Here is a 12,193-nt window from a genome sequence, read left to right as displayed (position 1 = left end):
TATTAAGGGTAGACTGTAGCAAAAATAATGCGAGTGGATCTGAAACACAGCCATTGATGATTAGATTTCTCTAACTCACTCCTCCAAAGACATAATACTAAACAGCACTTTTTAAAATATGTTTTCTGATGCCATTTCAACGTTAGTTTATTTTATCCAAAGTGCCTTTGTTTGAATCATTAAAAGGCAGTGAAATGTATGTTGCTTCTGTTCCCGCTTCTGAAATAATGATAAATAGTGCAATGCCTTCCCTTTCCCCACAAATCTTCCTTTTCTTTTGCTGGTAAAAGTTTCTCTTCTCACTAAAGTCTTAACATTTTCTAGGTACTTAATTTCATTTTTCTGTCTGCTGTACCATCTGGATGAAGCAGCATTAAATGGCCAAAGTTAGGATTTTTGGGAATGCAGATTAAAAGCAAGGCATAATGGGTACCTCAGAAAAATGGGCGTGGCAGATATGAATAACCGTGCGTGTTTTCAATTTTTCAGCATATGTGATGTAAGCAAGTTGTTGCATTTAACTGCACATATTTTAAAAAAAGAAAGACTAGTCTCCCCTCTTCCTTGTTAACTAAAGCCCTTTCAGGGTAGCCCCAGTGATGTGATGAACAGCAAATTTTAGGTGTATGTGCCATTAATCTACTTTTTCAATACTCATTCTACTGAATACATTTATCTGGTTTATACACATTCTGTTACAGGGTAGCTTATAATGCTGCCATTTAATTTCAGTTTGAAAACCTATGTAGGACTTGGTTGTATGACACTTATTCCAGCTTCTGTGCTGCTTCAGTTTGTATGCTAGTTCCATGGAACATGCATACGTATGTGGTCTTGTGTCTCTTACAGGCTACCCTAGATGTCTAAAATATTGCTTAGGATATGCAGCTTCCTGGGACTTCCAAGAAGGCTAAATACTGACATCTTAATTCCAGAGCTTCCAGTATGAACACACAAACTGAGAATAAGGTGTCAGTGACATTGTCATTCATTTTGGGTTGGGAGGATGGCCTAATGGTTAAGGTGTTTGCCTTACAAACACAAGGTGCAGGGTTTGAGTCTCAAGGGATAATTGGCTAGGCTTAAATGGCTCGCAAGGGCAGTTAGCTTAGTACTAATCTATGAACCTAGGGTATAATTTGGTTACTGGTTAGTAAGTACTTTGCCTGGATTCCAGCAAAGAAGTTGTTTAGATAACCCGAAAGAAAATCAACTAGGAAAGGTGAAGTGAAAACACTGTCTAGAAAGAATCCTGTAACTATTCAGCGAAAAGCATTTCAAGCTTCTTTTGTACAAAAATTGGATAGTAATTTAGAGAAAAAGAAGAAGAAAATCAAATGGACTCAGAGTTGATTAAAATAAATGAAGCACTGAAGAAATATATAAACTCAAATAAAAGGCTGAAAAATAGAAGCTTTATCTATTCAGATAAACTGATAGAAATGTAGAAATCAGAGTTTGAAATAAAAAGGCTGACTGAGTATGACACTTTTCAAGAAGAGTTGTTTCAGAAAATAATAAAATTAGAAAACTGAGCATGCAGCGAAAATCTGAGGTTTTCTGCTATACCAAGAAAACCAGGGAGGAGCAACGCTGTATTTTATAAAAGCACAAATAAGCACCTGGACTGGTGTTCCACAGCAAGATTCTTTTTTTTTTTTAATTCCAAGGGCACATTGATTGTATGATCGAAACATGGACATGAGAAGGCAGCCAAAACCTATATCAGTAAAGATGCTGTCAAACCTGCAGAAAGAGATGACCCTGAAAAGCTGAAAGAATAAGTACAGTATTAAAAACTGGAGATAGTGTGTAGAAAATGATTATTCACTGTATACCAGGAAGAAGGTCAAATTTGTCCCAGTAATCAGGAGATGTCAAGAGGTAGGTGCGAGAATCCTGTATCCATTTGTCTTCAGAATATTTTTACCTGGAGGATCAAAGACATTTTTGGATACAGAGCAGGCTAAGGAGGAAATAAAAAATGTTTATTCATCAAAAAGTGAGACATAAAGCAGGAGGGGATTCTACTTCTCATTTTTCTGACAGTAAAGCTCGTTGAGAAACTTGACCAGTAAAACCTTTTCCACTGTTTCAAAGGAAGTGCTTGAGAGACAGAAAAAAGTGCAGAAGTTGACTAGAAGAATTAGGAGTACCTTGGACTTGAACTAGTATCTGGTGTTGCAAGATGAAAATGTTGAGGCAGATGAACAGAAACACTGAAATTAGTGAATAAATGTGAGGCTATAAATCATCAGTCACTTTTATGAAGTCTAGCTTTGCAAGAAAAAGTGAATACAAAAGACTGGAATTTTTGTTTTGTTGACTTTGGTAAACTTCTGGGTGGGCTGTAAAGCATATACCCCGAACTGTCATTAATGTTTAAAAGCACACCTAAAGGGGGAAAGTAACTGTAAGCAAAACAAATTTTGTTCTTATTAGTATTTGTATAAAGCATTTCATGATATATAAACTTCATTTTATATTGTAAAGCAGTTTTATATAGGGTGCAGTCAGGGATATTTTAAATGTGGGGGTGTCTTATATCTGTTAAACCTATTAATGTAAACAAATATTTTCTCACTTGTAAGAAATATAGATATAGTATAACAAGATAAAGGTTGGACAGAAACAAATTTAAGCTAATGTAATGCTGTGATGTTGGGCTGGTGGGGTGCAGTGTAAAAGTGTACATGTATGTAAAATTAAGAAAATAATTTTACCATATATATATATATATATATATATATATATATATGTGTATATATATATATATATATACATATATATATATATATATATATATATGTATATGTATATATATATATATATATATGAGTCTACTTCATTTGCCCGAACATGCAATTGCCCGACCCCATTTGACCGACACTTCATTTGACCGACAAGTATTATTGGCAAGAAAATGGGATATGCCCCCTTCCCCAATGTAGTGCGACCCTGGAGTTAGAATATATAGTTAGGGGTGGTGTGGGGTGCACAGCCCCCCACTTACCTTTGTATTACTGAGCAATATTAAAGCAAAACTAAGCAATATAATATGAAATAAGTGGGGGGGCTTCTCCCCCCCACACCCCCCATTGTGGGGGGATGTGCCCCCCACCCCCCCAACTATATATTCTAACTCCAGGGTCGCACTACAGTGGGGAAGGAGGCATATCCCATTTTCTTGCCAATAATACTAGTCGGCCAAATGAAATTTCGGTCATTTGGTCTCTGGCAAATGGGTGTTGGGCAAATGAAGTAGACCCATATATGATATATATATATATATATATATATATATATATATATATATTTTTTTTTTTATTTATATTCAAGAAGGTGTCTAGATTAATGTCCTTGGCTTAAGATATGAACAAGTTTTTTTTTTTAAGCAAATTGGTTTGAAAAATAAGACAAAATGATGTAAGACATGAAAATGGTAAGTTTCTTGCCTCTGCAAATGTATTAGATTAGCTTGTTGATCTGATGTTATCTTTTTCATCAACTGCACTCTTTTTTTTTTAAGACATTGGATCCAGGGCTCTGACTCCTCCTCCCCTACCCACAATTCCCTCTCTTCTCCAGATTTCTTTAGATCTCGTTTAACACGTGATCAGTCAAGACACATGATTTGAGGGCTCTGCTGTGATGTTTTGGCTAAGTGCGTAATTTTTTTACCATTTTTTTCACTAATGTTTCTGTTAGCACTTCCATTTCTAACTCTTCCTTCGGATTCATTTTTTACCATGCTCCAATCCTTTTTAAGGAACTGGTTTCCTTTCCTGCTTTCCCTACCTTAAAACATCTGTTGTATATTGTTTTGGTGACTCCCTTGTATAGGATACCTTGTTTCTAAGTTAGCTATCTGAGTTTCATAATTCTTGTTGCTGGTTTTGTTGGTGTGTGCAGTTGTATTTCTTAGGAAAGCATGTCTGACAAGGCTGCTGAATTAAAAAAAATGTACAGCTTGTGAGCACATGATCCTGCCTGAAGATCCTCACTTCTTTTGTGTGTTGTCTGGGAGTGACACAGTTAGATGCTGATTGTGAAACTATGGCCTTGTAAAACCCTGGTCCAAAAAGAGAGGAGCTAGTTTTGAAAGGCCTTCTTACCTCCTGAGTGGGAGAATTGGCATATTCAGCTTCTGAAACGTCATTTCCCACTTCAGAAAGGTCAGATGAACCTAAAGTTCATAAGAAAAGGGGACAAAGAACAAAACAAAGACAAAAAAGAGAGAGCAAGAAAAGGTGATGGCGAAATTCAGATAAAGGTCTCCAGACCAGTTGATCAGTTCCTATATATATATATATATATATATATATATATATATATATATAAAATGTGTGTATGCGCGCGCTAATCAGTTGATAGTCTTAATCAAGTTTAATTGTGACAAAATAAAAATACCTCTATTGAACCTAACCAAAATAATGACTCTACTTTTTTATCCAAAAGGAGTCAAGTACTACCTCCTTCCCAGATCACCAGAAAACAGGAGAAATCTACACAATTCAGAGACAGAGATTTAAGTCAAGCCATGGATCACAGAGAAACCCAGTTTTTTCAGGATTCCACAATACATCTTCCTGCTCGAGGCCTCTCCCTAAGATCAGGGTCTCATTTAGGGAGAAATTTTCCTCGAGGAAGACCAAGAAGAACACGGAATCGCTGAACATTTCAGATGCATCTACTTCGAATGTTGACTTGTTTCCCAATTCTGACATATTTAGCTATTCAAACACTGAAGTGTTTCATTTAACTGATAGGAACCTTGATGATAGTTGTTAGTCTTATAAAATTGGGGTTCTCTTTCATTCCTGCTCGTCGTGTAGACATTTCTTCCCTTCCATTAGATCTTAGGCTATATGTTAGAAAGTTGAACCTTAAATTATTACATCTTAAAAATACTGCTAATGATGATGTTGATGATGATGATGATATTAGTAATGACCATACTGATTCTATACTGAAACTACCGATCAGAAACAGCCTTTATAATACCCCTTTATGTAATACTTTACAGATTTTTTTAAAACTATGTGAGAAAGACTTACGTCACCTGTTGACTGTTAAAGATACACACAAATGGTTTAATCTGTCTAATTCTCAATTGTCTGCTTTACATACTTTAATTAGTGATAAATCCCTAAGAATAATGAAAGCTGACAAGGGCTATGGTATTGTTTTAATGGAACAGAATAGATATACTCAGACCTTATTAAAATGTCTAACCAACAGTGAATTTTACTCCCCTGCTTCTATGTCTGATGTTGAAAAGGCCTTTTTAACCACTGACAATAAATACCATTACAGATTTACATGACAATTTAATTTCAGAAATGGAAGTTTCCTTTATGAATGTCACTAATCCACACCTTGGAAAATTTTTTGGGATCCCTAAGATCCATAAAGATCTTGTTAACCCTTCTTTTAGACATATTGTGTCAAAAAAAAACTGAGGGTATAGCTAAATATATAGATTTAATTTTAAATCCAGTTGTACAGAATTCCCCTTTTTTCCTAAGCGACTCATGGGATTTCTTAAATTTGTTGCACGCAAATCCACCCCCCTTGCTCTGACATTATTCTGGTTACCTTGGATATTGAATCTTTATACACTAATATTCCTCATGACATGGGTATTTCTTATCTAAACAACTATCTTAAGTGTACTAATTTTTCTTCAGATAGAATTAATACAATCAGTACTTTAACTTCTTTAGTTTTATCTAGCCATTTTCTTTTATTTCACAGACATTTAACTAACAATTTTCTTTTATTTCACAGACAAGATATTTCATCAGACTAAGGGTGTTGCTATGGGAGCTAAATTAGCACCAGCCTATGCTAATTTGGTACTAGCTTGGTGGGAAATTAATTCTTTGGTATCTCTACCAGATTTTAATCAGGTATACCTTTGTAGAAAATACATTGACAGCCTGTTTTTTGTATGGAGGGTTACTGATAATCTTCATTTATTTATTAATCAGATATCTAATAGTATCCCTTTCCTTAAATTTAAAATTTCAGTCAGTGGTAAGGTAGTTAGCTTTCTAGACATACAAATCACTTTTAATTCCAACACACTTTCTTGGCCATCCTCTATTTATAGGAAAAGTACCTTCAGAAATAATTATTTACACTACTCCAGTGTGCACCCCCAGTTTATTAAGCACAACATGGCTAAAGGGCAATATATTAGACTTTCCAGAATTATTTCTGATGATTCCTCCTTTTTAAATGAATGTCTTATTTTCACTAAATTCTTATTGGATAGAGGATACCATAATAGCTTGTTACAATCTATCTTTACAGAGATTAAATCACTAAGACACACCAAGTTTCCTCCCATTATATTAATTGGTTTTATTCCTAAACACAACAATGTACTTCCACATCATAACTATATACCTCCCACACCTACAGGTCTCTCTCCTTCTCAGCATTCTCCTACACCCACCAACACTGGAACCGATAGTTGTTCTTATTTCCCCATTCCTATATGTAGAGACTCTAATGCTATTAAAAGAGTATTTTGCAATAATTGGGATATTTTGACCTCTAGTCAGGATATCAAATTTAAGTTGGGTTCCAGTCCTGTTTTTACACACAAGAAAATTAAATCTCTACAGTTAATGTTAGAAAATAGAGACCACCCCTTTTTAGTATCTCCACCAGTTGCTCACCAAATTCAAGGTATGTTCATTTGTAATAAATGCATAGTTTGTAAATGGATCTTCACTGGTAGTAGTTATACCTTTAAACACAACAATTTTTTAGTTGAATTTAAAGGCTATTTTGATTGTAATTCTATGTTTGTTGTATACACTGCTATTTGTACCACCTGTTTTTCATTCTATATTGGCAAAACCATACGTAAGCTGTCTACCAGAATTAAAGAACACCTTACAGCTATTAGAAAGAGCGATCCTAATAATGCATTAGCTAAACACAGCATTTCTTTTACTACCTTTACTGGATTTAATTTCTTTGTATTAGACTGTGTACCTTTAGTTTTTGGAGACAAAAACATTTACTTGGAGGTTAAATAATTACGTTGGCAACTTTTGTTAAATGCTGAAGCTCCCCCAGGCTTAAATGAACACTTAAACATATTAGATGTGCTTTGAAGTGGAACTTATAACCTTAAGCAGTTACTCCTTATCTGGTATCACTTAGGGATTATAATTTTCTATTACATATTCATGATTTACTGTACATTAGTTGAATATTCATGCTTCACTGTTCTCATGAATATTCATGATTCTATGAGTATGGCTCCTCATTGGTTCTATTTGTTTGATGTCACTAACTCATTATTTTTCCTTATATACTGACAGTTTCAACTGTGATTTTATGCATTCTGATGAAGTCCGGCACAATAAAACTGGATAAAAGCACTAAAGATTGGCTCTTGTACTCTTATTTTAGTAAGTTCTGTCTTCAGAAGTTTTATAACATTTAACTGTAATTCTTCATTTTTTCTACTGAGTTTTATTGCCCATATGTAAATATATATTACTTAGAACCTAAACAAGTTATACATATAAATGCATTTTATTCTGTTTTATACTGTGGTTTTGTAAAAGAACTGATTCAGTGGGTCTATTGTATTCTGATGAAGTCTTACTGACAAAAAGCTGATTTGTATTCATTTACAGCCTAAATAAACATTTCACCATTGGTTTGTGGCTCCTGAGCAGTCCATTTCACCTGGGAATATTTGTTGGTCATTATCTCTGCTCAGTGTCTCATTAGAGCCGGGGACACTCCATCCATCAATCCATCACCTCTTCAGGTCAGGGGGATGCTGCTTTGGCTCCTCCTTTGGCTTTGGCTGTCAAGACAAAATTTGAGAGGGTTTGGTCCAGATCCAGAGAGGAGGTGGCTCTATCTCACTTTGTTCTGTCCTGAACTCCCATGGATACTATTAGTGTCTGCTTTTCCTGTTTAGCAGGGGCAGCCTCTTTCAGCTTTGAGGGCTCAGTCTAGATGAGCTACCCTTCCAATCCCTTCTTCTGAAGCCCATATGGGGAAGGACCGAGAAAATGGGCATGTAGGTGAAGACAATTGGTTAACCTTTTCAACAACAAGGAAAATACATTTCCAAAAATCTTGATAACACATACTTGTCTTGTTTATGCATTATTGGTATCTTTTTTTCTTTACAAGCAAGCACATGTTCTCTTATTCTGAATTATAGTTTCCTAGTAGTTTTGTCAATGTAGAAACTGTCGCATTTGCAACAGCACACTAAGTAAGCTGAAAAGGTTAACCAACTGTCTTTTGTAGATCAGTTTAACAATGATCTTGAATTTTTAGAACTGAAGTGGCAAGCTTTCTTGTGAGACAGTGTTGCACGAGGGTTAAGCGAAACTATGTCTGTTAAAAAATTGTTAAAATATAAGACTGTAATATATTTTTGCCTATGCTTGCATTTGTGTTGCATTATTTTAGGTAATTGATTTATAATTTTAAATTAATTAATGTGTATTCTTTAACCTGGCACCTGTATAATTATTAGAACATTGATTTTATTTCTTATTTGTACTGTGATGTCACTTTTTTTTGGACATAAAGTAAATGTATTTTTATTAGTACTTCAGAAGTTCTTCAAAAACACTAAAAAGACGTTTTTTTTTGTATTGTGTTTTGAACCCGGTGAACGTTTTGCTGTAGTACCCTATGGGTTATGTTTTATTTATCCACAAACACTGTGCTGTCTCCCACTTTTAGCATTTTGTCCTTCTGCCACAGTTTTGTCAGAATCAACTCCTGCTGGTAAGATTGCATCTTAACTATTAAAGGTCTAGGTTATTTTCTTGTAGCCAGGTTTGGAGCATACACACAGTGTACCCTTTCAATTAACAATTCCTGTTGTGGAATACCAGTCCAGCTGTTATTTGTGCTTTCATAACATTATTACAGTCTGTTCCTTCTAGTTTCTCAGGTGCAGCAGAAAAATCTGTTTTCCCTAACTTTTCTGTCCTGTTATTTTTTTGAAACATCTCTTCTTGTGCAGTCTGATATTCAGCCAGCCTTTACTTCATTTAGACCTCTGGGTTTTGCAGTTTTATCACCTTGTGTGAATATCTGTTTAAAGCTTCTTTTTCCATCATTTTATCATTTGAGTTGATATACTCCATCAGTATTTCATTTATTTTAATCAGGTCTGTGTGCAGTTGCCTTATACTTTCCTCTAGGTCACTGGAAGTCATGTCTGGAGCTTGCACTGTTTTTTTTATGTGAACAGCTGCAGTACTTTTTCCAGTCACTGTTTTTTGTTGCCTTTTGTAACCGATTTTCCTTCGGATCCTCTGTATTTCTTTTTTCCTGGCATCCGGTCAGTGCACTTAAATAGCCAGTTACTCAAATTTACCAAGAAATCTTGGTCCACTGGCTTTCTCTGATAAGTTTCTGTTTTCACACTGGGAGAGGTAGAATTAAGTTGATGTCCTTCAAGGATGCATCTGCAGTCCTTACATATGGGTTGTCCTGCCACAGGCAGCCCTTCAGTTGGCCGGATTCCAAAGTCTGGGTCCGACGTCGGCTGATGTCGCCCTTTTCCCCGACAAGAGCGCCTGGGGTATAAAAGCGTCAGCCGACGCCATCTTCCTCAATCTTTCTTGCCGCGCGGTGCCTGAAGCAGAAGCAGTTCGCAAGTGCCGGTCGGCCAGCTCCTGTGATTTCAGCTACCGAAGTCTTCAAAAAAGCTAAGTACCCCGTTGGGGACTCTTTCTTGCCTTAGCCGATGTCAGATCAAACGGTTAAAGTTAATAATTGTTTAACTTGTGGGGAAACAAATACCTCATAAGGATTTCCACTCTTACTGCTTACCCTGCCTAGGCCCAGACCACGACGTCTCGGCCTGTACAGCCTGTGCTTCCTTCAATAAACGCACTCTTAGGCGTCGGGCAGAGTTTGCAGAGGAATATTTTGGGGAAAATTACTGTTATAAAATGCCATCGGAGCTTCCGACAGCTCATTTACCCAAAAAACGGAAGGATAAGGATCGACACACGCGGTCCCTGGTTTCGGCCGACTCCATGCCTAGGCCTACTGCAAGTGTCTCGGTCTCTGCTGAAGCCGAATCTCTACTGCTTCCGACCGATGACACCGCACAGCCGGTAACTTCGTTTCCGGAGGCCACCACTGGGTCGGTCTTAGAATTTCCGTCTGAAACCGGTGCTCCGGAGATATCCGACACCATTTCTGTTGATAAAACTACTCCAGCATATGGGGCAGCCAGGCCTCCTGTATCCATGTGCATTAAGGCCTTTACACGTGCTAAAGCTGCTAAACAGCCAAGATCTCTCCCTCCCAAGGCTGTTCCTCAGGGATCCACTACCGGTTCACAAATTTTGAGTTTAGCTGAGGACCTTATTTCCTTAATCAGGGGCTCTCAGCCACATCCAGACAGGGGCTCTCAACCACCTCCAGGCAAAAGGCCCAGGGTTGAGCAGACAAATCCCCAGTCTTCTGATGAGGCCTCAGATGACTCTGCCCATTCAGACTACCAGGAGGAGGCCTTTCCGGCCTACGAGGATTCTGATGCAGAGGAGTCTATTCCCTCGCCCTCCCCCCCTGAAGAGTTGTCCTTTGGGGAGACCCTTCACTCCATGAGAGAGCATTTCAAATGGCAAGGCCAGGAATTTTCTGATTCCAGGAAGAGGTTAAGGACTTTTTTGCATTTACCTCAGCATAGACCTTTGGCTATTCCTCCTGTTTTAAATGTTATAGAAGATGTGTACTCTGAGTCTAGTATTTCCCCTGACTCCCTTCCTCCGGCTCCTGTCAAACCCGACAGGTACTACAGGGTCCCGGACTCGCATCTATTCCTTTACAAGGGCCACTCTGCTGACCCAGAAACTATTTCCCAGGGCCCTAAAGGGGTTACAACCACCACTACTAAGAATCCACTTCCTTCTGAAAGGGAATCCAGGACTTTAGAGAGATGGGGTAAAAAAGTGTATACTACTTCCACACTTTCTATGAGAGCATTAAATTGTCAATTCCATATGATACAGTATCAAGAATATCTGTTAGATGAATTGCATAAAAAACTAACCTCGCCTGAACCCCTAGATCGCAAGGCGCTTCAGGATCTGGTGCATAACTCCCAGCAGGTTAGCAACCATTTCTTACAGTGTGGTTATGATGCATTGGAAGCTTCATGTAGGTCAGCAATGACAGGTGCAGTCATACGTAGACATGCTTGGCTGAAGGAACAAACACTGCCAGATCATGTTAAAGCAAAGCTTCTGGATGCACCACTGGAAAAACAAAAGTTATTTGGTTCCACGGCTCAAGAGGTCTTAAAGAAATTTGAGGAAAAGGCTAAATCAGTACAAACAGTCAAAGATTTTCTCCAGGTCCAACCACCAAGATTCAGCAGAAATTGGCCTTCTAAGAATTGGTCCTTTCCAGACACAGACAGATTTCAAAGAGGCAAAAACAGGCGTGCCAGAGGTAGAGGGCAAGCTCGAGGCTCCTACAGAGGACGTCAATGGCAGCCTCCTAACCAGAGAGGTAGTACAGGACCTACAACTACTGCACAAGGACAATCTCAATGACTTGACTTTGACCCCGCCAACCAGGGCTCAATTGGAAGCACCTTTGGGCGGAAAGCTATCTTTATTCTCAGAAAATTGGCACAGTATTACAAAGGACAAATGGATACTGCAAATAATAGACAAAGGATACAGATTCCATTTTCATACATTACCAAAAAGACAAGGCATGCCAAACCTGCCACCAAATCAAAGGGCAGAGGCTTTCAAGCAAATTTCCAACCTACTACAAATGAAAGCAATAGAAAAGGTTCCTTTCACAGAACAAGGCCAAGGATTTTATTCCAGACTATTCCTTGTTCCAAGAAAAGAAAAGCAATGGAGGCCTATTCTGGACTTGTCTGCACTGAATACTTATCTCATCGTGCCAAAATTCAAAATGCTGACCTTACAGCAACTCCTTCCCATGCTGGGCAAGGGGTCCTGGCTGGTAACTCTAGACCTCAAGGAGGCATACCTGCATGTCCCTATCAGACAAAGTTGCAGAAGACACCTCAGATTTCTTGCAGGTTCAGAGCATTATCAATTCTCAGCATTGCCCTTTGGCTTATCTACTGCGCCCAGAGTATTCACAAAATGCCTGGCATCAGTAATTGCACATTGCAGACTTCAGGGGATTC

At 37.8% G+C, this 12,193-nt stretch overlaps 1 protein-coding gene across 4 annotated transcripts in view; it reads left to right on the top strand.

Annotated features, from left to right (window-relative positions):
* Positions 1 to 7,408, top strand: part of YIPF1 (Yip1 domain family member 1) — a 293,231-nt gene extending 285,823 nt beyond the window's left edge. For all 4 annotated transcript variants that reach the window (XM_044085462.1, XM_044085465.1, XM_044085463.1 and 1 more), the window contains exon 10: positions 4,459 to 7,408. The gene's annotated coding sequence lies outside the window, so the exon portion shown is untranslated. The remainder of the gene's footprint in view (positions 1 to 4,458) is intronic.
* Positions 7,409 to 12,193: the final 4,785 nt, after the last annotated feature.

Source organism: Protopterus annectens, chromosome 10.part0, assembly GCF_019279795.1.
Source record: "Protopterus annectens isolate FY-2018-M chromosome 10.part0, PAN1.0, whole genome shotgun sequence".
Taxonomy (NCBI): Eukaryota; Metazoa; Chordata; order Ceratodontiformes; family Protopteridae; genus Protopterus; species Protopterus annectens.
Note: the sequence above shows the minus strand (reverse complement) of the source record. Positions and strands in the feature narration are given on the sequence as shown.